Below are 24,778 nucleotides of genomic sequence, written 5' to 3'. Positions count from 1 at the left end.
GAAAAACAAACAGATATCTCCTCTATAGTGGTTCCTTCCCCCAGATGTTTGGAAGCTAAGAACTCAATCTGAGTCTTCTCATCCTGCTACTTGAGCCACCAGCAGCCGCCTCCCAGAGTGTACATTAGCAAGAAGCTGGGATGAGAAGTGGAACTGGTATTCAAATCCAGGTACTACCTGTCATATGGAATGAAGATGTTCCAAACAGCATCTCAAACAATATGCCAAACACCCGACTCTTGCTTCCTTTACACACTTGCTTTTTCTATAAGTTGTCATCTTCCTAGGTGAAAAGAATGCACTTAAATTTCCCATCACTGAATCCCAAGACTCACGCATATGCAGTGTTTGGTAAAAACTTAATGAAAAAAATGAAATATTGAGCCAGCGCTGCGGCTCACTAGGCTAATCCTCCGCCTTTTGGCGCCGGCACACCAGGTTCTAGTCCCGGTCGGGGTGCCGGATTCTGTCCCAGTTGCCCCTCTTCCAGGCCAGCTCTCTGCTGTGGCCAGGGAGTGCAGTGGAGGATGGCCTAAGTGCTTGGGCCCTGCACCCCATGGGAGACCAGGATAAGTACCTGGCTCCTGCCATCAGATCAGTGTGGTGCGCCGGCCGCAGTGCGCCAGCAGCGCCGGCCATTGGAGGGTGAACCAACAGCAAAGGAAGACCCTTCTCTCTGTCTCTCTCTCTCACTGTCCACTCTGCCTGTCAAAAAAAAAATGAAATATTAGTGAATAAGATTGAATATGTAGTATAGGGTAATTTTATGAGAAACTTCAAAAACAAGGAAATGACATTATATTTGTTATTAAAAAAAAGAATACAGAGGATAGTATTATGGTTAGAGAGTTAAGCTACGGCTTGTGACACCAGCATCGCCCATCAGAGAATGGGTTAGTGTTCTGGCTACCTGCTAATCCTTGTGGGAAAGCAGCAGATGATGGCCCAAGTAACTGGGCCCCTGCCACCATCATAGGAGACTGAGATCAGCCTAGTACAACCCTGGTTATTGCAGCCATTTGAGGAGTGAATCAGAGAATGGAAAATTTCTCTCTGTCTCTCTCTCTCCCTCTGTTACTCTGCCTTTCATATAAATAAATAAATTTTTTTTATAAAAAGAGAGATTATAGACAGCAATGTGTATGGAGATGATATGATAAAGGAATATTTAGAGATTAATCTGATCTCAATGTGGCCTATATTTGCATAGGGGCAGATGAGGCACAGGCTTTTGTTTTTAAATGATGAATGAAATTGTCCATAGTTAAAGGGTACTATTTGATATTTTGATACACATGTACACATATGATTTCCAAATCAGGGTAAGCATAGATAATTCCTCAAGCACTTATCATTTACTTGTGGTGAAAAATTCAAAGTCCTTTCCTCTAGCTTTTTTTTTTTTTTTGACAGATTTAGACAGTGAGAGAGAGAGAGATACAGAGAGAAAGGTCTTCCTTTCCTTTGGTTCACCCCTCAAGTGGCTACTATGGCCAGCACACTGTGGCTGGCCCGCCACACAGATCTGAATCCAGGAGCCAGGTGCTTCCTCCTGGTCTCCCATGCGGGATCAGGGCCCAAGCACTTGGGCCATCCTCTGCTGCACTCCTGGGCCACAGCAGAGAGCTGGCCTGGAAGAGGAGCAACCAGACAGAATCCAGCGCCCCAACCGGGACTAGAACCCGGGGTGCCGGCACTGTAGGCAGAGGATTAGCCTAGTGAGCCATGGCGCCAGCCACCTCTAGCTTTTTTTTGAAACACAGTCACCCAACAGTGCAATAGAACACTAGAACTGACTTCTGTCTGTACCAGCTCACTAACCTTTTCCTCTCTCTCTCCATGGCCAGGGTTCAGGCTTTTATTCAGCAAGATTTTGATGTAAGACAGAGCACGATTTTAATTCTACATAAAAGATGGAGAAGATAGGGATATGTGGTGTGAGTAAGAAACAATGCTTTGGCAAGAACAAGGTTCTGAAATCAGAGTTAGATGTTAGAAGGGGATGATGACAAAAGAGGAGATTTATACTTCTCATTTCAATGTTACATAAATGTTAAAAAAATCCCAGAATCTAATGTAATAACTAAAAGCATATTTTTGAAGTACTCAGTTCAACCACTTCCTTGAATAGATTAGAAATTGAGACCTACGTCAGCACCAACCAATAGAACTGTGTGTGAGTAACGGGAAAGTGAGAATGTGACAATGACTGAAGTCCTGCAGAGGATCCAGCTGGTCTTACTGTTTTTGATATCTATGTTTCAAATTTGCAAAGCTCTAGCAGCTTCCTCTCTGAACTCCTGTCTATTTCTTTATTATTTTATCTCAGAGAGTTAGATCTATTTTCATTTTTAAAAAGGTTTTTATTTATTTATGTGAAGGGCAAAGTTACAGAAAGAGAGGGAGAGTCAAAGGGAGAGAAATCTTCCATCCATTGGGTCAGTCCTCAAATGGCTGCAATAGCTAGGGTTGAGCCAGACCAAAGCCAGAGGCCAGAAGCTTCAGTGAGGTTTCCCAAGTGGGTGCAGTGGCACAAGGACTTGGACCAATTTCTGCTTCTTTCCTAGATGCATTTGCAGGACGTGAGATTGGAAATGGAGCAGCCAGGACTTGAACCTGTGCCCATATGGGGTGCTAGCACTGCAGGCAGTGGCTTAACCACAGTGCAGGCCCCATAGAACTACGTTCAACACCATGGAAACCAGTTGACATTTATTGGCTGGTCACTATGTTGGAATAAATGAAAATCTATCTTTTATACATGATTCCTTTTGACAGCTTTACTCAGTTCTCATCATCATTGCTTCTATTTCATTTATGAGGTGTCTAGAAGTAGAGAATTTTAAAACTTTGAGGGCCTGCAGATAGTAAGCGAGGAGGCCAAGTTCATAGTTAACTATAAAAGAATGAAGTAAGGGGCTGGTGCTGTAGTGTAGCGGTAAAGCTTCTGTCTGCAGTGCCGGTATGCCATATGGGTGCTGGTTCCAATCCCAAGTCCTTGGGCCCCTGCACCCATGTGGGAGACCCAGAAGAAGCTCCTGGCTCCTAGCTTCAGATCAGCACAGCTCTGGCCAGTGTGGCCATCTGGGAAGTGAACCAGAGGATGGAAGACCTCTCTCTCTCTCTCTCTCTCTGCCTCTCTGCCTCTCTTTCTGTGTGTAACTCTGACTTTCAAATAAATAAATAAATCTTTAAAAACAGATTTACTAAGAATGAAGTAAATGATCATAAAGAAAGATTGAGACTTTAGCCTAGGTTTCTCAATTAAGTGAGTATGCCTTCTATGGGATATTTTTTAAACGTATATGAAAGAGAACATCCACCTTTCCAGCTTATAAAACCCATCAGCCTTCAAAATGGTTCCCTCTTGCAGGCCCCTCTCAGTGCTCCTGGAAGTTTTTCTCTTTCTCTTTTGCTTTCTTAAGGGGTCCTCTTGGTACTATTGAGCTTTTTTTGGCTCCTTCACTTTTATTTTTTTAAATAAGTCACTTCTGATTCATACACCCTTTCTTGTCTGGGCTTCTCATTCTTTGTGAGCATGAGACACAAATCACACAGAGAAAAAGCGAATGGACATTAATATGTTGGCTATTTCTTGGTGATCTTAATCATACATCTGTTGAAACAAACCTGTGGCTTCTAGAAGTGAATAAAAATAATTTGCTAAGACATCAGCTGGGAAATGGAGAACTTCTACACAAGTTTCAGTGCCTGGACACCTTTTAGAAACATTAAATAGACGGCTCTCAGGAAAGAGTTGCTGTTATAAGTTATTGGCTTGACTTCTGGACTAGCAAGCAATGTCAAGAATTCCTACACACAATTTTTTCACAATGCATAAATTCACAATTAAGATTTGTCCAAGACTGGTTTTAGGAAAGGACACAGGTAGCCAGAGTGGATTTCTCTACAGTGTTAGCACATTTCATTTCTCTGTATATATTTTTTCTGAATCCAAAAGTTGTCTATATAGCTGACCAAGTCAGCTGGTCCTGGAAGTTTTTAACTGAATAGGATTGCATATGGATGCCCAAATGCATCAAGTTTGGGTGGTTTCTGCCCTACATGCCAATGTAGGAGAGCCTGCTTTATCTCATAGGAAAAGCTCTGGCAGAGCAGAGGGTGCAGAGTGTAGACATATATGATGATGGAGATAGCAGGCAAATCAATTTGCTCCAAGGCTATAAAATTGGCATTAAAAATCTGGTGAAGCCTGAAGTGAGAGACTTGTAGGAGAAATTAGGAAGCTATGTGGCTGCTGAAGAAGAAGGGGGGCATATAGACTTGTTTGTGCCATTTGGAGCATCAGAGGCAAGAAATGAAGTTCTTGGTCAGCTGTCTCAGCTAACTGGTATGTTCTTTACCACCTCCACAGGGATTGCAACTGGCTCTAACCAAAGCATTCTTAGTGACTAGCTGGGACCTCCGTGGGGAAGGATGTCCTCTATCTATTTCAGGGAAGCCAAGCTGCACATGTAGTCCCACTTTGTGAACTTCCTGGAAGACACCTTGACAGCAGTGAGGAAATGGTTATGTCCTCTCTTCAGGGAGCTGAGGAAGAGCATCAGTGGTAGGATGATAGGGCAGTTTATGTTTGATGCTGTGAGTATGACCACCATTCTGAATAACCAAGAAGTTGCAAGAGCTCTGGCAGAGGGATTGATGGAATTGTCAAAAGAAGATTCTGACAACCCTCTGGAATTTTTGTCCTGGTTTCTGCTAAATAAATATAATAATAAGAGCAAGAATTCTGAAGCAAATGTCATTCTGACAAAATGTGACCCAAGAAGAACATGCGATTTATTGATGAAAGGTAGATAAGTTACAGAAGACAATGCCCAGGACACAACACCCTGTCTCAGCACAAATGACCTAAATCTCGAGGTGCTGCTTAAGCTGGAGAGAAAGCCTCAGATGGACTCAGGAGAAGAGAACCAGAGTTGCAGGGAGTTCATACAGAATGAGAGGAAATATACGCAGATGCTGCAGATTGTGAGAGACGTTTACATAGTGCTACTGAAAGCAGCATTGTTGTCGAACAGAGCAATCCTGAGTGCTGCAAATGTGTAGATCATTTTCTCTGACATCCTGCAGGTTTTACCTCTCAACAGGCAGTTTCTAGATAACCTGGACTCAGATTGCAGGAGTAGGGCCCAGCTCACTGTGTGGGGAAATATTCCTGATGTTTGGAAGCCAGTTGAACACATATGCCGACTTCTTCATCAATTACCTCATCAATCTGAAAACTATTAAGTGCAGAGAAGTGACCCCAGCCTTCTGTACTTTCCTGAGGAGACATGATAAGACTAAAACTATATGCAGATAACATAACCCAGAGAATTTTAACAAAAGTGCCTCAGTCTACTGTTCTGCACCCAGGTGTCAGCAGCCTTTAATTTAGTTGTTGCAAAAGCAGAAGGGCTGGCTGACCAAATGCAACGAGACTATAGAGCATGTATGGATGGGATGCATAGGCATGCAAAGTCACAAGTCAGGAGGAATTAAGAAGTATTTTCAAACTAGTTCTATAACCTAGTTGAGAGGATATATTAAACAACCCAGGTAAATTTAGCCTCAGAATAACCATACCTACAGCAATAACAATGACTTTTATTGAACAAATATATGACCAACACTGCATATTTTATATCATTTGATTTGCACAAAGGTAAATATTGCTCTTTATGTTTTAGGTAGGAAAATGAGACTCAGAGACTTTCTGAAACTTGTGAGTGTTGGGAAGTTTGAGAGCAGGGATTCAGTCCAGGCCTGGCTGATTCAAAGCAAAGCTTGATTGCCTGCTCGTTGCTACCAGACACTGTATTTCTAGTGAAACACCCCAGAGTGAATTAATTCAATCCACTTCCTGACAATCTCTATTTCTGTATAGGCCCATATCAGCTTTAGTCAGGTAAAATTGTTTTGGAATTAGAAGTTTTTCATGCAGCTCCAGTCAGTGTTGTTCATTTCCTCTTCCTTTGACTCTCTATTATTAGAAGAAAAAACTACAGCCTGAATTTTAAATTGTTTAAATAATCAGAGCAGCAAATTCACAACTAAGCTAAGTTAGATGTCTCCCAGATGATATCATTGTCTTCCAGTTAATTTGCACTAAATTGTGAACATTTGTAAATTCACTAGACATTCATTTCTTTATTTTCTCTTGCAAACAATATATTAAAAATCATGAAAGGAAAAGTATAAAACCCACAAAAGCATGAAGCTTTCCACCCAGGAGTTCATACCTTCTTACGAAGGACATCAAGTAACTCAAACAGTATTATTTCTCAATGTGATGTCCCAGAACCAAAATAACCACTGATTTAACATCTGTGTTATTAATAATACCACAAGACTTCAAGTGAATAAAAGAATATCTTAATCAGGGAGTAAGCTTCTTATTGAATGCAGTGTTCCAGAACTATGGGAAAATGGAGACTTGTGAATAGAGCTCATACAAGGGAGATTTGATAAAAGCCTGCAGAATAAGCCAACATGATAGGAGGAGCACACTAGAGAGGGAAGGTGGAGTAAGTGCCTGTGAGGTCCACTGTGCTCCCAGGAGGAGGAGAACATGGCATAGAAAAAAAAAAAAAAAGAACATGGCATAGGTTTGAATCAGAGAAAGCCCAGCTTAAACATTTGCCACAGTGTTCTAGCAAGTTCCCTAATACGTAGCATCTCAAGCACTTTATATGTACAGTGGGAATAACTGCCTGACAGAATCATGGTAAGAACTAAATAAACTAAAATATAAAAGCACATTAATCCATTCCTGGCACTAGCCTAGAAAGCATCCAATAAAGTAGAAATGAACATTAATATTAGGAATATTTGATGTTGCTTTACAAAAGATTGAAACATAAAAGTGTCTCTTTTCAATATTTACTAGGCTTTACACACTAAAATTAAAGTAGGGTATTCCTGATGGGTACCACTTTCCAAATCTTTTCATGAAAATACCTTAATTTGAACTCTCAGAGTCTATTGATGTGTTATCAGATGGTAATATTTTTGACATTCCTCATGTGTCTCAAATATTTCTATGATTGTTGCTTCGATGAGTTATGGAATGTATTCAATTAAGAATAACATATACTCTCAAAGTAATGACTTAAATATATAAGATGGTTTTTTTCCCCACATAAAAATGATTCTAGATATAGACCCTATAGAGCTAACAGGGTAAATTCATAGTAATAATCTAGTAAGGTTGTGACTTAGCGGGGCCTGCACCATGGCTAACATGGTTAATCCTCTGCCTGCGGCGCCGGCATCCCATCTGGGAGCCGGTTCTATTCCCTGCTGCTCCTCTTCCAGTCCAGCTCTCTGCTGTGGCCCGGGAAGGCAGTGGAAGATGGCCCAAGTGATTGGGCCCCTGCACCCACCTGGGAGAACAGGAAGAAGCACCCAGCTCCTGGCTTTGGATCGGCGCAACGCTGGCCGTAGCAGCCATTTGGGGAGTGAACTAATGGAGGGAAGACCTTTCTCTCTGTCTCTCTCTCTCACTGCCCATAACACTACCTGTCAAATAAATTTTAAAAAAAGGTTGCTACTTAGCAAATAAAAGCACAAGTCATTGGAGATGATGATTGGAGATGATGGAATATGAGTATTTTCCCTCTTCCTTCCACTCAGTGCAACTAAAATCCCTAGATACTATATGTAAAATAAAAATACCCAGCAACCCCACTACTGGACATATATTCAAAGGAAAGGAAGTCACTTATTGAATAGATATTTGCAACCTCAAGTTGCAGCACTATTTTTTTAGAATATGTATTTTGTTTTTTAAAAAATTATTTTAAGTATACATACAGAATTTATGTATTTCTTATATAAAGAATCAGGAACATAGTGATACTTCCCATACTACCCTCCTTCCTGGCCACGTTCCCACACTTCTTTCCCCTTCCTCTCCTACTCTCACTCTTAATTTTTACAAAGATCTATTTTTAGTTAACTTTATACTCATGAAATTAACCCTATACTAAATAAAGAATTCAATAAATACCATGAGGGAATAAAATACTGTACCTCAACAGTAGAGACAAGGGTTGTTAAAAATCAACACATCTCAAAAGGTCAATTTCAGTTCTACAGATTACTTTGTAAGTACTCTATCAGTTATCACATATCAGGGAAAATATATAGTATTTGTCTCTTTGGGAAATGTCTTATATCTCTAAGTATAATGGTTTCCAGTTGCATTGATTTTGTTGCAAACGGCAGGATTCATTTTTTTTTTACCACAGTGTATTATTCCACAGTGTATACATATCATAATTTTTTATCCATTCTTAATTGATGGACATCTGGGTTGATTCCATATCTTAGCTATTGTAAACTGAGCTGCAATAAACATGGGGGCACAGAGCACTCTTTCATATGCTGATTTCTTTTCATTTGGGTAAATTCCCAGGAGAGGGATGGCTGGGTCATTTGGTAAGTCTATATTCAGATTTCTGAGGTATCTCCATACTGCCTTCTATAGTGGCTGCACCAGTTTACATTACCACCAACAGTGATTAGGGTACCTTTTTCCTAACATTGTCACCAAAATTTATTTTTTATTGATTTCTGTATAAAGGCCATTCTAACTGGGGTGAAGTGAAACCCCACTGTGGTTTTGATTTGCATTTCCCTGATGGTTAATGATCCTGAGCATTTTTTCAACTGTCTGTTGGCCATTTGAATTTCCTCTCTTTAAAAATGCCTGTTCAAGTCCTTTTCCTAATTCTTAACTAGATTGTTTTCTTATTGTTGAGTTTTGTGAGCTCTTTATAGATTCTGGATATTGATCCTTTTTCAGTTTCATAGTTAGAACACTATTAACAGTAGCCAAGGATGGATTCAATCCATATATATATATATATATATATGATTTATATATATACTATATATATGATACATAAAATGACATGCTACTCAGTCGTAAAAAGAAAGAAATCTCATCATTTTCAACAACATTATTTTAAATGAAACATTCCATGCACAGAAAGGCAAATACTAAAAACATTATTTTAAATGAAACATTCCATGCACAGAAAGGCAAATACTATACTGGCAAAGCTCACTTAGGTATGGAATCTACAAATGTTGAATTCATAGAAGTAGAGAAGAGAATTATGTTGCCTGGGGCTGGGAGGTTGTTTTTTTTTTTTTTTTAAACTTTTATTTAATGCATATAAATTTCCAAAGTACGACTTATGGATTACAATGGCTTCCCCCCCATACCGTCCCTCCCACCCACAACCCTCCCCTTTCCCACTCCCTCTCCCCTTCCATTCACATCAAGATTCATTTTCGATTATCTTAATATACAGAAGATCAGCTTAGTATACATTAAGTATGGATTTCAACAGTTTGTTCCCACACAGAAACATAAAGTGAAAAATAATAGATGATTTTTTTAAATGATGATGGGAGGTTGTTTTGAGAGATGGTGGTCAAAGCATACGAAGTTGTAGCTAGATAGGAGGAACAAGTTCAAGAGCTGTATTTTACCATGGTATAGTTTGCATGTGGCTTGTACCCCAAAGCCTATGTGCTGGAGTCTTGGTCTCTAGTGTGGCAAGGTTGGGGTGGTAGAACCTTTACAAGATGCAGCTTAATGGAAGGTGATTAGTCATGGGGCGCCAGACTTGGAAGGGATTAATATAGTTCTCTCTAGATCTTGCTTAATTCTCACAAGAATGAGTTGTTATTAAAAAAGCAAGTCTGAAACCTGAATCTCTATGTCTTACCACCTCTTCTTGACACACTCACACTCAACCATTGTAAAGCCACTAGTCATCAGAAATCAAACAAATGGAGCTACCCAATCTTTAATTTTCAACCTCTGAAAGTGTGAGCTATAGAAACTTCTTTTCTTAATAAATTACCTAGCCTTGAGTAAGTTGTGATAGCACATGCTATCACATCTCCCTCAGTTTGAATAAAATGGGACTCCTGGGCTCATTAAGAAATTTTAATCCCAAAGTCATAAGTTAATGGTGCTAAGAGGGCTTAATCAAATTACACTACTTAGGAGGTGGGCCTGCAGAGAGGTCCTTAGGTCATTGGGGGTGTGCCCTCAGAAGGAAATTTTAGAAAGGGTTATAAAAGGGTTATAAAAGCCCGAGCCAGGCTTCCTGGCTCATTTGGGATCCTTCTTCCATTCACTTCTGCCACCTGTCATGGGACCTGTACCAGAGCCAATATCTGTATTATGCATTTGACTCCCCAAAATTGTAAGCTAAATAAACTTTTTCTAGGGGCTAGTGTTATGACTCAGTGGATTAAGCTGCTGCTTGCAATACCGGCATCTCTTAGCAAGATAATGGTTCAGGTCCCAGCTTCTCATCCAACTCTCTGCTAATGAGTCTGGGAAAGCAACAGGAGATGGTCCATGTCTTTGAGCCCCTGTCACACATGTGGGGGTCCTGGATGGAGTTCCTGGCTCTTGGATTCTGCCTAGACCAGCCTCAATAGCCATTTGGGGAATCAATCAGCAGATGGAAGATGTTTTTCTCTCTCTGTCATTCCCTCTCTCTTTCACTCTGCCTTTCAAATACAAAAGAAAGAAAGAAAGAAAGAAAGAAAGAAAGAAAGAAAGAAAGAAAGAAAGAAAGAAAGAGAAAACCATTAAAAAATCTTTTCTCTTTATAAAAGTAGTTTTCTCGGGTATTTTGTTGTGGCAATGAATGATAGCTAACACAGCACACAATACAGTAACTATAGTTAAAGAGCATACTGCATTCTTGAAAATTGCTAGAACAGTTTTTCAGGGTCCTCATTAAAAAAAGACAAATATTGTAGGAAATGCCTATATGAATGAGCTAAATTTTGCTATTCTATAGTGTATACATATTTCAAAATGACAATTTGCATGTGATAAATAGATAAAATTTTTGTCAATTAAAAATAAATTTAAGAAATATTTCAAAAAAATAAGTATATAAGAAGCCCCCAAATGGAAAAAAAAAAGAGAGAGAGAGAGAGAAAACAGATCTGCTATGGGCCTATGGGCCATAGGGACTTGGAAAAACATAGTGATAAATTCTTTTTTTCTTTGTGCTTCAATATTCTACACTGGCAATCTGGAACCCCGAATTGGCAATGAGAACAGATTTTTTTTTAAAGATTTATTTTTATTTACTTGAAAGACAGGGTTACAGAGAGAGGTAGAGACAGAGAGAGAGGTCTTGCATCCACTGGTTCACTCAATAGATGGCTGCAATGGCCAGAGCTGTGCTGATCCAAAGCCAGGAGCTTCTTCTAAGTCTCTCACTTGGGTACCAGGGGCCCAAGGACCTGGGCCATCTTCTACTGCTTTCCCAGGCTATAGCAGAGAGCTGGATTGGAAGAGGAGCAGCCGGGACTAGAACCAGCACCCATATGGGATGCTGGCACTTCAGACAAGGGCTTTAACCCTCTGGCCACAGCGGTGGCCACAGTGCCGGCCCCTAGTCACAGATTTTTTTTTTAAAGTCCCCCAAAATCGTGGTCTCTCTAGCCAAAGGAACAGAAAAGTGATAGTCTCATTAGACACACAGGCTTTGCATAATACTATTCTAGCCCAACTGAATGAAAAAGCTATTCATGCCAACAAAGGCTGTTCAGGGAGTTCAGACTTCCATCATCTCAATTTTTTTTCTTAACAAAATACTTTATTTATTTGAGAGGTAGAATTACAGACAGACAGAGAGAAAGGTCTTCCATCCACTAGTTCACTTTTCAAATGGTCGTAACGACCAGAATAGGGCTGATCTGAAGCCAGGAACCAGGATCTTCTTTTGGGTCTTCCACATGGATGCAGGGATCCGAGCATTTGGGCCATCTTCTACTGCTTTCCCAGACCAAAATCAGAGCGCTATATCAGAAGAGGAGCAACCGGGACATGAACTGGTGCCCATATGGGGCGCCACTGCCACAGGCAGAGGCTTAGCCTACTATGCCACTGTGTTCCCCATTCCCTTCTCAATTCTAATGAGATCCTCTACTCTTCCACTGGGTTGGCATCAGAGAACTGAGTAGAAGCTAAGACTTTCATCCATGCTGAACAGTAGCAATCCTCTCCACATCATACTCCCAGTGGAGACCACATGGGGAGCTGAATTTCCATTCTTATCCAAGAGGTAATGAGGTTTTCCTATCTTCTCCACCGTGGTTAAGTGGTGGGGTAACGACCACCCTCAACTACATGGTGCCATGGAGATCATGTGGGATTCAGCAACAAGGCATCTTCTCCTTCCCTGCCACAGCAAAGTGTTAGGGAAGAACCTAAACCCTACTTCCTTCCAATAACCCTTCCTCATCCCGAGTACCAGAGAAGGCCAAGGAGAGAATAGTAAATTTCACCTTCTACCTGTCAGTAATGAGGCAACAACATATTCAACCCACTGGAATGTTATCAGTGGAGGTGCGTTGCTTTGATTTGGATATAGTTTATCCTCTTAGGTTCATATATTGCAAGCTTGGTCACCAGTGTGGCAATGTTGGCAGGTGGTAGAGCCTATTGCAGGGTCATTGGAGACTCTACCCTTTGAAGAGATTAAAGTATTTTTCTTGGGTCCTTGAGTTATTTGTTCTGAGATGTCTACTACAAAAAGAAAACCTGGCCTTCCCTGCATTCTAGCTTCTTAAATTGCAATGTTATTTCTCATGACTGCTTGCCATGATTCTATCTGCCATGACGTCCTATCCAGATCCATTCTAATATTGATACTGTGTCCTTGAACCTTCAGAACTGTGAGCCAAATAAATACTACCCAGAGTCAAGTATTTCATTGTTAATACCAGAAAAGAGACTAACACACCTACCCAAAGGAAATGAAATTGGCAAACAAACAAGCTGTCTGCACATTAATGTTTATTGCAGCTCAGTTCACAATAGCTAAGACCTGGAACCAACCCAAATGCCCATCAACAGTAGACTGGATAAAGAAATTATGGGACATGTACTCTATACAATACTACACAGCAGTCAAAAACAACGAAACCCAGTCATTTGCAATAAGATGGAGGAATTTGGAAAACATTATGCTGAGTGAATTAAGCCAGTTCCAAAGAGACAAATATCATATGTTCTCCCTGATTGGCGACAACTAACTGAGCACCAAAGGGGAACCTTGTTGAAGTGAAATGGACACTATGAGAAACAGTGACTTGATCAGCTCTTGTCCTGACAGTTGATGTACAATGTAATACTTTATCCATTTTAGTGGTTTTTTTGTTCTAGTACCATTGGTTGAACTCTGTAATTAACACACAATTATTCTTAGGTGTTTAAATTTTAACTGAAAAGTGATCCCTGTTAGGAATTTGGAAAACATTATGTTGAGTGAAATAAGCCAATCCCAAAGGGACAAATACCACTTGTTCTCCTTGATAGGTGACAACTAACTGAGCACCAAAAAGGAAACCTGTTAAAGTGAAATGAACACTATGAGAAACAGTGACTTGATCAGCCCTCACCCTGACTGTTGATGAGCAGCTTAATATGTTATCCCTCTGAGTATTTTTTTTTTGTTTGTTCTACTTAATACTTTTGGTTGAATACTGTAATCAATACACAATTCTTCTTAAGTGCTGAAACTTAACTGAAAAGTGATCACTGTTAATTATAAGAGTGGGAATAAGAGAGGGAAGAGATGTGCAATTCGGGACATGCTCAAGCTGACTTACCTCAAATGGTAGAGTTAGAAACATACCAGGGGATTCCAATTCAATCCCATCGAGGTGGCATGTACCAATGCCATCTCACTAGTCCCAGTGATCAATTTCTGTTCACAATTGATTGTAATGATAGGACTAAGAACCAAAGGGATCACATAAACAAGAATAGTGTCTGCAAATACTAGCTGATAGAATCAAAAAGGGAGAGAATGATCCAACATGGGAAGTGAGATACACAGCAGACTCATAGAATGGTAGATTTCCTAAACAGAACTATGGCCTCAGAATCAGCCCTTAAGGCATGCGGATCCGGCTGAAAAGCCCATGAGAGTATTTCAGGCATGGAAAGCCAAGACATTCTGGGGAAAAAAAAAAAAAACCTAAATGAAAGATCTCCGTGAGTGAGATCCCAGTGGAAAGAACAGGTCATCAAAGAAGGAGGTACCTTTTTTTCTTTCTCTGAAGGGAGGAGAGAACTTCCACTTTGACCATGGCCTTGTCTAAATATGATCAGAGTCAGTGAACTCAGGGGACTTCCATAGCCTTGGCAGCTCATGACAAGAGCCTAGGGTGATTACTGAGGCCATAAACAAGAGTGTCAATTTGTTAAGTCAACAACAGGAGTCACTGTGCACTTACTCCTCATGTAGGATCTTTGTCCTTAGTGTGCTGTACATTGAGATTTAATGCTATAACTAGTACTCAAACAGTATTTTTCACTTTATGTTTCTGTGTGGGAGCAAACTGTTGATATCTTTACTTAATATAGGCTAAACTGATCTTCTGTATATAAAGAGAATCGAAAATGAATCTTGATGTGAATGGAAGGGGAGAGGGAGTGGGAAAGGGGAGGGTTGCAGGTTGGAGGGACGTTATGCGGGGGGAAGCCATTGCAATCCATAAGCTGTACTTTGGAAATTTATATTCATTAAATAAAAGTTTGAAAGCAAAAAAAAAAAAATAAAAGCTGTTTTAAAAAATTAGTAGTATTTATATCCCAGAAATTAGGGTTAGGATTCACATCCCATTTTTTCCAAATATAAACAAAAAAATTAGATTTAAATAAGATTCAGAGTCTTTAACATTATACCCAAAACATCTAAGTTTTCACTAGAAAATCACTCATTGTACAAACCAGAAGTTCACATATCAAATAAGCAAGGACAATAAACAAATGCCAAAACTGAGAGGATTAAGACATTAAAGTTATTAAATAAGGATTTTAAAGCAGACATCATAAATATTTTCCAATGAGCAATTTTTTTTATTTCACAGGAAGAGTTATAGACAGTGAGAGAGAGACAGAAGGAAAGGTCTCCCTTCCATTGGTTCACTCCCCAAATGGCTGCTACGGCCTGCATTGCGCTGATCCGAAGCCAGGAGCTGGGTGCTTCTTCCCGGTCTCCCATGCAGGTGCAGGGACCCAAGCACCTGGAACATCCTCTGCTGCCCCCACGGGCCACAGCAGAGAGCTGGACTGGAAGAGGAGCACCTGGACTAGTACCCGGTGCCCCAAACGGGACTAGAACCCTAGGTGCCAGTGCTGCAGGCAGAGGATTAGCCAAGTGAGCCATGGCACTGGCCCATTCAATGAGCAATTTTGAGTATGCTAGGAGCAATCAAAAAGATGTATAGTATCAAGAAAGAAATCAAGGATATAAAAAGAATCAAATGGAAGTTTTAGAATTAAACATTTCATGAAATGAAAAGCTCACTATATGAATTTAAGAGCAGAATGAAAGGACATAGGAGATAATCACTTAATGAAAAAATGAAACAATAGAAATCAGTGAAAGTTAACTACAGAGGCAGAATAACCTGAAAAAGTGAATTAAACCTTGGCACTACAAAAAGTCTAATACTCATATCATGATAGTTTCCAAAGATGAGAAGTGGGATTCAGTTAAAGAGGATTGGAAGACATCATGGATAAATATTTTCTAAATTTGGCAAAAGCCATAAATGTATAGTGCCAAGAAGCTTAGTGAATCCTGAACAGAAAAAATCCAAATAAATCTGTGCCAAGATAACATGTAGTCAAGTATCAGAAAACTAAGACAAAAGGTTTTGGAATACTTCAGAAACGAACAATATATTAGCTGTAAGGGAAAAACTATTCAAAAGACAATTTCCCATCAGAATCCATGGAGGGAAGAGGAAGTAGCACAATACTTTCTCTTTCTGTGCATGTTTCTTTTATTTATTTATTTTTAATTGAAAACATTTATTTAATAAATATAAATTTTGAAAATACAGCTTTTGGAGTATAGTGGTTCTTTCCCTATAACCACCCCCCCCCCCACAAACCATCCCATCTCCTACTCCCTCTCCCATCCTATTCTTCATTAAGCTTAATTTTTAATTATCTTTATATACAAATCAACTCAATACTAAGATTTCAACAGTTTGCACCCACACAGACACACAAAGTATAAAGTAATGCTTGAAGGCTAATTTTACTGTTAATTCTTATAGTACAACACATTAAGGACAGAGATCCTACATGGGGAACAAGTGCACAGTAAATCCTGTTGTTGATTTAACAGTTTACAATCTAAATAAGAGTAGCACAATACTCTCAAGTGCTTAAAAGAATCATTGACTTGAGCCGGCGCTGCGGCTCAGTAGGCTAATCCTCCGCGTTGCAGCGCCGGCACACCGGGTTTTAGTCCCAGTTGGGGCACCGGATTCTGTCCCGGTTGCCCCTCTTCCAGGCCAGCTCTCTGCTGTGGCCAGGGAGTGCAGTGGAGGATGGCCCAAGTGCTTGGGCCCTGCACCCCATGGGAGACCAGGATAAGTACCTGGCTCCTGCCATCGGATCAGCGCGGTGCGCCGGCCGTGGCGGCCATTGGAGGGTGAACCAACGGCAAAGGAAGACCTTTCGTTCTGTCTCTCTCTCTCACTGTCCACTCTGCCTGTCAAAAAAAAAAAAAAAAGAATCATTGACTCAATTCTATAATTGGCAAAAGTATCTTTCAGGACTGTATGGTTTTGGAATATCAGAAAGGAAGAAAAAAATTTCTGAGACCAGAAATACTAATAAACATGGTGTATTTTCATTTTCCTTTATTTCATTGATTTCTATCATCAAACTTTATTTTCAATGATATCTGATCTTATTACAAGGAAGTACTGAAGTTAAAAGACCATATCTAACAATTATAATAGAATTCTCAATTTTATAATCATTAATTCCTCAACTAACTACAATGAACTAACTTTAATATACAAATAGACACATATCTGTTTCTGCAGTCACATCAACCAGGAAGGTATAATAGACCAAGTCAACAATAGCAATATCTGCCTCCTGGCTTAGTATAGTCAGGAAAAGTAGCTAGAAATCCGAGTTATGAAACTTTCTCCAAATGGTTCAAGGAGGCTCTTAGTTTTTTTTTTTTTTTTTTTTTTTTTAAGATTTATTTATTTTCTGTGTATCCCGCTTCCCATGTTGGATTGTTCTCTCCATTTTTATTCTATCAGTTAGTATTTGCAGACACTATTCTTGTTTATGTGATCCCTTTGGCTCTTAGTCCTATCATTATGATCAATTGTGAGCAGAAATTGATCACTGGGACTAGTGAGATGGCATTGGTACATGCCACCTCGATGGGATTGAATTGGAATCCCCTGGTATGTTTCTAACTCTACCGTTTGGGGCAAGTCAGCTTGAGCATGTCCCGAATTGCACATCTCTTCCCTCTCTTATTCCCACTCTTATAATTAACAGTGATCACTCTTCAGTTAAGTTTCAACACTTAAGAATAACTGTGTATTGATTACAGTATTCAACCAAAACTATTAAGTAGAACAAACAAACAAAAAATACTAAGAGGGGTAACGTATTAAGTTGTTCATCAACAGTCAGGGCAAGGGTAGATATCCTAAACAGCACTCTGGCCTCAGAATCAGCCCTTAAGGCATGCGGATCTGGCTGAAAAGCCCATGAGAGTATTTCAGGCATGGAAAGCCAAGACACTCTGGCAAAAGAAAAAAAAAAAAAAGACCTAAATGAAAGATTTCTGCGAGTGAGATCCCAGTGGAAAGAACAGGTCATCAAAGAAGGAGGTACCTTTCTCTGAAGGGAGGAGAGAACTTCCACTTTGACTATGACCTTGTCTAAATATGATCAGAGTCGGGGAACTCAAAAGGCTTCCATAGCCTTGGCAACTCACGACAAGAGCCTAGGGTGATTACTGAGGCCATAAACAAGAGTGTCAATTGTTAAGTCAATAACAGGAGTCACTGTGCACTTACTCCTCATGTAGGATCTTTGTCCTTAGTGTACTGTACATTGAGATTTAATGCTATAACTAGTACTCAAACAGTATTTTTCACTCTGTGTTTCTATGTGGGTGCAAACTGTTGAAATCTTTACTTAATATATGCTAAACTGATCTTCTGCATATAAAGAGAATTGAAAATGAATCTTGATGTGAATGGAAGAGGAAAGGGAGTGGGAAAGGGTAGGGTTGCGGGTGGGAGGGAAGTTATGGGGCAGGGGGAGCCATTGTAATCCATAAGCTGTACTTTGGAAATTTATATTCATTATATAAAAGTTTAAAAAAAAGGTTTATTTATTTTACTTGAAAGAGTTACACAGAGAAAGAAGGAGAGGCAGAGAGAGAAAGAGAGAGAGAGAGAGGTTTCCATCTGCTGGTTCACTCCGCAATTGGCCGCAACAGCTGGAGCTGCACCAATCTGAAGCCAGGAGCCAGGAGCTTCTTCCAGGTCTCCTACGTGGGCGCAAGGGCCCAAGGACTTGGGCCATCTTCTACTGCTTTCCCAGGCCATGAGGAGCTGGACAGGAAGTGAAGCAGCCGGGACTCGAACCATTGCTCATATGGGATGCCAGCACTTGCAGGCGGCGGCTTTACCAGCTACACCATGGTGCTGGCCCCCCTAGGTTTTTTTTCTCTTGACTGAACCCCATGATTGAGACCACTGTCTTTTCTTGACTTGTATCCTCTGCTTCCTCTGCTGTTCCATCAAGAGCCCTCTGCCTGTATTACTGCTTTCTGGTGGCACCTCTTGCTTCTCCTGGTGGCCCTGTTAGTACAGTTAGACCCAGGAGCTCTGGCCTGTCATGATATATTATGTGCTGATGGCATAGGTGCTGCCTAATCAATCCTGCATCCCCATGAATGAACTGTTACCATACTAGACAACAATGCCATGTGACCATAGATGTTGGCCATAAACATAATGCACTTTCCTTTTCATGTTTTCTGAGTTGTGTTTGATGATTGAAACAGGCATTTTAAGGCCCTGTAGCATAGGCACCAATGTATATAGTAGAAATACTTGAAATAGTTATGTTATAAAGGGAAGAAGGTAGAGTTATAAGAAGAAAGTTTCTACTCTTAAGTTGGTAATTATTGGCATCAACAGACCATAAGTTATTTATAATGTAATGCCTAGAGCAATCACTAAAACTGTCTTACAAAGAGAGATACTTAAAAATATATAAATACTACAGATAAATATAAATTAAGCCCTAAAAACTCATGGTATCCATAAGAAAGAAAGAAAAAAGAAAATTTAGAAAAACCAGAGAGAAAACAAACAAACAAAATGCAATGGCAGACTTAGTCTTAACATATCAAGTAATATATCAGTGAGTACATTAAAAGTAAATGATCTAAATATGTCAATAAAAAGACATTGGCAGAGTATATATAAAATCACCCAAAACATGACTTAAGGAGTGAGGGGAAGCGTAACAATGCAAAAGACCCTGAGCAAGTACTCCCTCAGCCAGATGCTCGGATTAACATCAATAGTGGTAAATTGGGGCAGGCAATTAGCCTATTGATTAAGAAGCCCTGCATCAGAGGGCCTGGATTTAATCTTCAAATCCAGCTCCTGATACCAGCTTCTAACTAATGCAGACCTGGGAGGAAATGGTGAAGATTCAGGTTATTGGGTTCCTGACAACCACACGGGAGGCCTGGATTGATTTCCTGGGTCCTTACTTGAGCCTCAGTCAAGCCCTGGTTGTTGTAGGCATTTGGAGTGTGAACCCGTGAATACGAACTAGCCTGTCTGTCTGTCTATCTCTCCTTCAATAAATTTTTGAAAATATTTTTAAATTAAAAAATTATTGGGGCCGGCACTGTGGCACAGCAGGTTAAAGCCCTGACCTGAAGCGCCAGCATCCCATATGGGCGCAGGTTCTAGTCCCGGCTGCTCCTCTTCCAATCCAGCTCTCTACTGTGACCTGGGATAACAGTAGAAGATGGCCCAGGTCCTTGGGCCCCTGCACCCACATGGGAGACCTTGAAGAAGCTCCTGGCTCCTGGCTTCAGATCAGCCGTTGCGGCCAATTGGGGGGTGAACCAGCAGATGAAAGACCTCTCTCTCTGTCTCTACCTCTCTCTGTAACTCTGTCTTTCAAATAAATAAAAAAAAATCTTTAAAAAATTATTGAGTTGATGTCATGTTGATAGCATGTGTCCTTGACTATGATGTGATGTGATTTCTGTGCTCTTCTCCCCTAAAACACATTATTTCAGTTTTATCATTAGGAAAATACCAGACAAACTCAGTTGAGACATATTCTTTTTAAAAAAGATTTATCTGTTTATTTGAAATGCAGAGTTAGAGGGAGAGAGAAAGAGAAAGAGAGAGATCTTCCATCCACTGGTTCACTCCCCCAAATGACTGCAATGGCTAAGGTTGGGCCAGGCCAAAGCCAGGAGTCTGAAATGCCATCCAGGTCTCCCACATGAGTGTATGGCCACAACAAGTTGGGCCATCTTGCACTGATTCCCTAGGCACAGCAGCAGGGAGCTTCGTTGGAAGTGGAACAGCTAGGACAGGTACTGACTCCATATGGGATAATGGCCTAGCAGGTGCCTGCTTTACCCACTGCAACACAACACTGGCTCCAGCTGAGGGATATTCTACAAAATATCTGACCATAAACCCTTAACAATTTGAAAGGCCTCAAAAGTGAGGAAAGTGTCTGAAAGTATTACGGATAGAGTAGTCTCAGAAAACATGATTGCAAAATAGAATATGATATGGTATACTAGATAGGACATTAACAGGGTATTAGGTTAAAAAAAGGAAATCTGAATAGATTATAGATTTTAGTTAACATTATTTTCTTAATCTTTTTCCATTACTTGTAATAAGATATCATGCTAATATAAAAATAGAGAAATTTTGTGTGGGGTAGGATAACTCTATACTGCTTTTCTTTTTTTTTCACTAGAATTTTAAACGTCCAAAATAAAACGTCCTGTTATATACTTTCCAGAAAACTCACTTCACATACACATAGACTGAAAGACTATCTTTGCCATATTTTTGTACTCTGATTTTGTTAATTTAAAGAATTTATGATTTTTAAACCAAAATGTCTCCTAGTTAAATTTAAATTTTCTAGGAACATTTTTAGTGCTCTATGCAATATTTGGGATATATTTATACTAAAAATTATTTATTGCTAATCTGAAATTCAAATTTAATATAAATATCTCCCCAATATTACCTGGTATATACTTATAATAAAAATACTTATTATGTGTCTAAAGTTCAAATTTAATTTACATGTTTTTTATTTTAGCTGTAATGCTAGAATCTGAACTGAAATTTCAGCTACTTCTGCTCTTTCATCCTTAGCTTACAGCTTCCACTCTCAAGGTCAACTTAAAGTTCAAAGATGACATCTAGAACCTAAATATCCCTGATGCAAGTATGAAAAGAGTAAAAAATCAAGAAGAACTCAAACAACCAAAATAACTCTATATAAGAGTTTTCCACGACCTTCCTGATAGCTTCAGCTTGTTGTTGGAGGTAAAGAAATGCAAAGTTTTAACTAGGCATGTTGCCATTTAAAATAAACACAGGGATCTATAAAAAAGAAAATGAGAAAGTATATTTGGTAAATAACCTGAAGTTTTGGACACATATCATAAAACATTTGTACCTGTTTTTATTTTTTTAAAAAATAATGTCTTCAATCACTTGTAATTGATGCTTTAGAAGATGAACCACATTTATCCTCTGAATTTTAGTCTGAAAGGCAGACTATGCAGACAAATATATACTTAAAATTTACTTTCTCTGAAATCAGACAGCTTGTCACGTCTTGCTGTACTGAAAAAATAACCGGTACTTTCACCCATTAAGTAGAATTGCATCCTTCTTGGCTCTTATCATATGCCTTTTAACACATACAATGAGAGACCAGAAAACATTTGATTGAAGGCCAAGATTTCTTTACCGCAGTGGAAAAGCAACGGGCAGAAGAGTTTTTTGAGAAGCTCTGCAAGGGTTCAAAACAGTTGAGGGGAAAAAGGAAGATACTGGGAGAAATTTTTCTGTAGACTATAAATGAGAAACTCTGTCAGAGTCTTAAAAAAAACTTTCCAAAGAAGGAAATACTTTTCAATTCATTTGCATTCTGCACTGTTCATACTCCTTAATGGCATGCGACAGAGACAGAAGCATGCGAGGCTCCACATAAAATGTGCCTCTCAAGATGCTTGAGACACATTAGGTGCCCAACAGATAGTAGTTATTAACTTCAGCAGAAATAAGTTATGTTCAAGAGACCACAATTTCATAATAAAAATATACTCCAATTATTTTCTACAAAGCAAGTTTTTGTCATTGCTATCATCATCGTCATCATCATCATCATCATCATCTCTTGGAAAAGCCTGGTTGTGAGAAAACAACCAAGTTTACCATACAATGTTGTGGGTTCACAATATTAAGGGAATTAAAGCTCAGAATTGTTTTTTCAAAATGTGGTATGAAAACAATTTTTTTCCTTATGGTACAGTCATGCACCACATAATGACATTTTAGTCAATGACAGACCACATATATGAAGGTATCTTTGCTGGAAACTGTCCTTTTTAGAGAGCACACGGAAATGAAATGACTGCTTTGCCTCCTTTGGAGCCCACTCCCTATGTTCAGTTCTATGTAGCCCTGATCACTCGACATTATCTAGCTGCTATACTGAGCCACCATCTTTCAGTTTGTGTTGATTTGGGCTTTGACTGGGAGTTGGTCACTATTTAAAGCCAAATCAAAACCTTACCCTTCCAGAATGTGTATATCTTAATGTGGATAAACTATATTGATTTTGGTAGGCTCCATGCTACATTCTGCTTCTGTCTAGGAACTTTCTGATTCTCACCAGTCAAGCTAGGCCATTCCTAGGTAATAAAAATAATGGAGGGCCGGCGCCGTGGCTCAATAGGCTAATCCTCCACCTTGCGGCGCCGGCACACCGGGTTCTAGTCCTGGTCGGGGCGCCGGATTCTGTCCCGGTTGCCCCTCTTCCAGGCCAGCTCTCTGCTATGGCCAGGGAGTGCAGTGGAGGATGGCCCAGGTGCTTGGGCCCTGCACCACATGGGAGACCAGGAAAAGCAGCTGGATCCTGGCTCCTGCCATCGGATCAGCGCGGTGCGCCGGCTGCAGCGGCGGCCATTGGAGGGTGAACCAACGGCAAAGGAAGACCTTTCTCTCTCTGTCTCTCTCTCTCACTGTCCACTCTGCCTGTCAAAAATTAAAAAAAAATGGAAAAATAATAGGATCCACTATTAGTGCTAACTTTGTGCCAGTTACAGTATTCATTTTCTAGGAAAAAAAAAAAAAACCACCAAATTTGGTCCAGATAAAAATCTACTAAGAAGCAGGAAGAGGTTCAACCTAGATTTGTCATACAACAAATTTCGTGTAATAATGAATACAGAATCCCCACCTCCTTGTGCTTGAAGTTACCTGTCTTACATTTTTAATACCTCTTTTCACCTACCAGTCTAAATGGTTCTCTGGAGAAAGACTTACTTCCCTGTGCTGTTGGGTTAGCAGGTTGTGAAAGCAATGTCTAATTATGGAGATGATTCTCAAAATCTCTGCAATAAGCTTGCATCTTGCCCCAACTACTTTAGGGAACAAGGGGTGCAGAAGTGAACCTGAAGGTCATGCTACGTGGAGCTCTTTCAGGCAGCCCAGATCGACCTAACAGAGGAAATCTTCCTTCTGCTTCTAAAGTAGCTAGGTTTAGGCCACTCACTAAGATATTTTGCTTTAATGCTACCAGCTCTTGTTCATTTCCAGAGTATGGAATGATCAGATCAATCTTTATCTGGCTTCCTTTTGGTAGCTCTTCTCACTTGAATCCTCTTCCTCATTAAGGTTCTAATCATTCTTACAACATATTAAAATTTTAAAACACCTTTATATAGTAGGAGTTGTCATTCATGGAAAATGTTTGTTGTGAAGAAATCACACATGGATTTCAAAAATGTTTTGCACCATAATAAAAGAGAGAGGAGATGTATAGTTTGGGACATGCTCAGTTGGACTTGCCACAAGCAGTAGAGTTAGAAACGTGCCAGGGGATTCCAATTCAATCCCATCAAGGTGGCATGTAGCAATGCCATCTCACTAGTCAAAGTGATAAGTTTCAGTTCACAATTGATCATAATGAAAGGATTAAAAGTCAAAAGGATCACATAAACAAGACTAGTGTCTGCAAATACTAACTGAAAGAATGAAAAAGGGGAGAACGATCCAACATGGGAAGCGGGATACACAGCAGACTCATAGAATGGCAGATGTCCTAAACAGCACTCTGGCCTCAGAATCAGCCCTTAAGGCATGTGAATCTGGCTAAAGAGCCCATGAGAGTATTTCAGGCATGGAAAGCCAAGACACTCTGGCAAAAGAAAAAACTAAATGAAAGATCTCTGTGAGTGAGATCCCAGTGGAAAGAACGGGTCATCAAAGAAGGAGGTACCTTTCTCTGAAGGGAGGAGAGAACTTCCACTTTGACTATGTATGACCTTATCTAAATAAGATCAGAGTCAGTGAACTCAAAAGGCTTCCATAGCCTTGGCAACTCATGACAAGAGCCTAGGGTGATTATTGACGCCATAAAGAAGAGTGTCAATTTGTTAAGTCAACAACAGGAGTCACTGTGCACTTATTCCCCATGTAGGATCTCTGTCCTTAATGTGTTTTACAATGTGAATTAATGCTATAACTAATACTCAAACAGTACTTTACACTTTGTTTTTCTGTGTGGGTGCAAACTGTTGAAATCTTTTTTAATGTATACTAAATTGATCTTCTGTATATAAAGATAATT

General features: G+C 39.8%; 1 pseudogene; it reads left to right on the top strand.

Annotated features, from left to right (window-relative positions):
* The window catches only part of LOC103348058 (epithelial cell-transforming sequence 2 oncogene-like pseudogene), a 60,151-nt pseudogene extending 54,825 nt beyond the window's left edge, over nucleotides 1-5,326 (top strand).
* The last annotated feature ends 19,452 nt before the right edge of the window (nucleotides 5,327-24,778 follow it).

The sequence above is a fragment of the Oryctolagus cuniculus genome, chromosome 6, assembly GCF_964237555.1.
Source record: "Oryctolagus cuniculus chromosome 6, mOryCun1.1, whole genome shotgun sequence".
NCBI lineage: Eukaryota > Metazoa > Chordata > Mammalia > Lagomorpha > Leporidae > Oryctolagus > Oryctolagus cuniculus.
The sequence above is the reverse complement of the archived record's forward strand: the minus strand, read 5'-3'. Positions and strand labels throughout refer to the sequence as shown.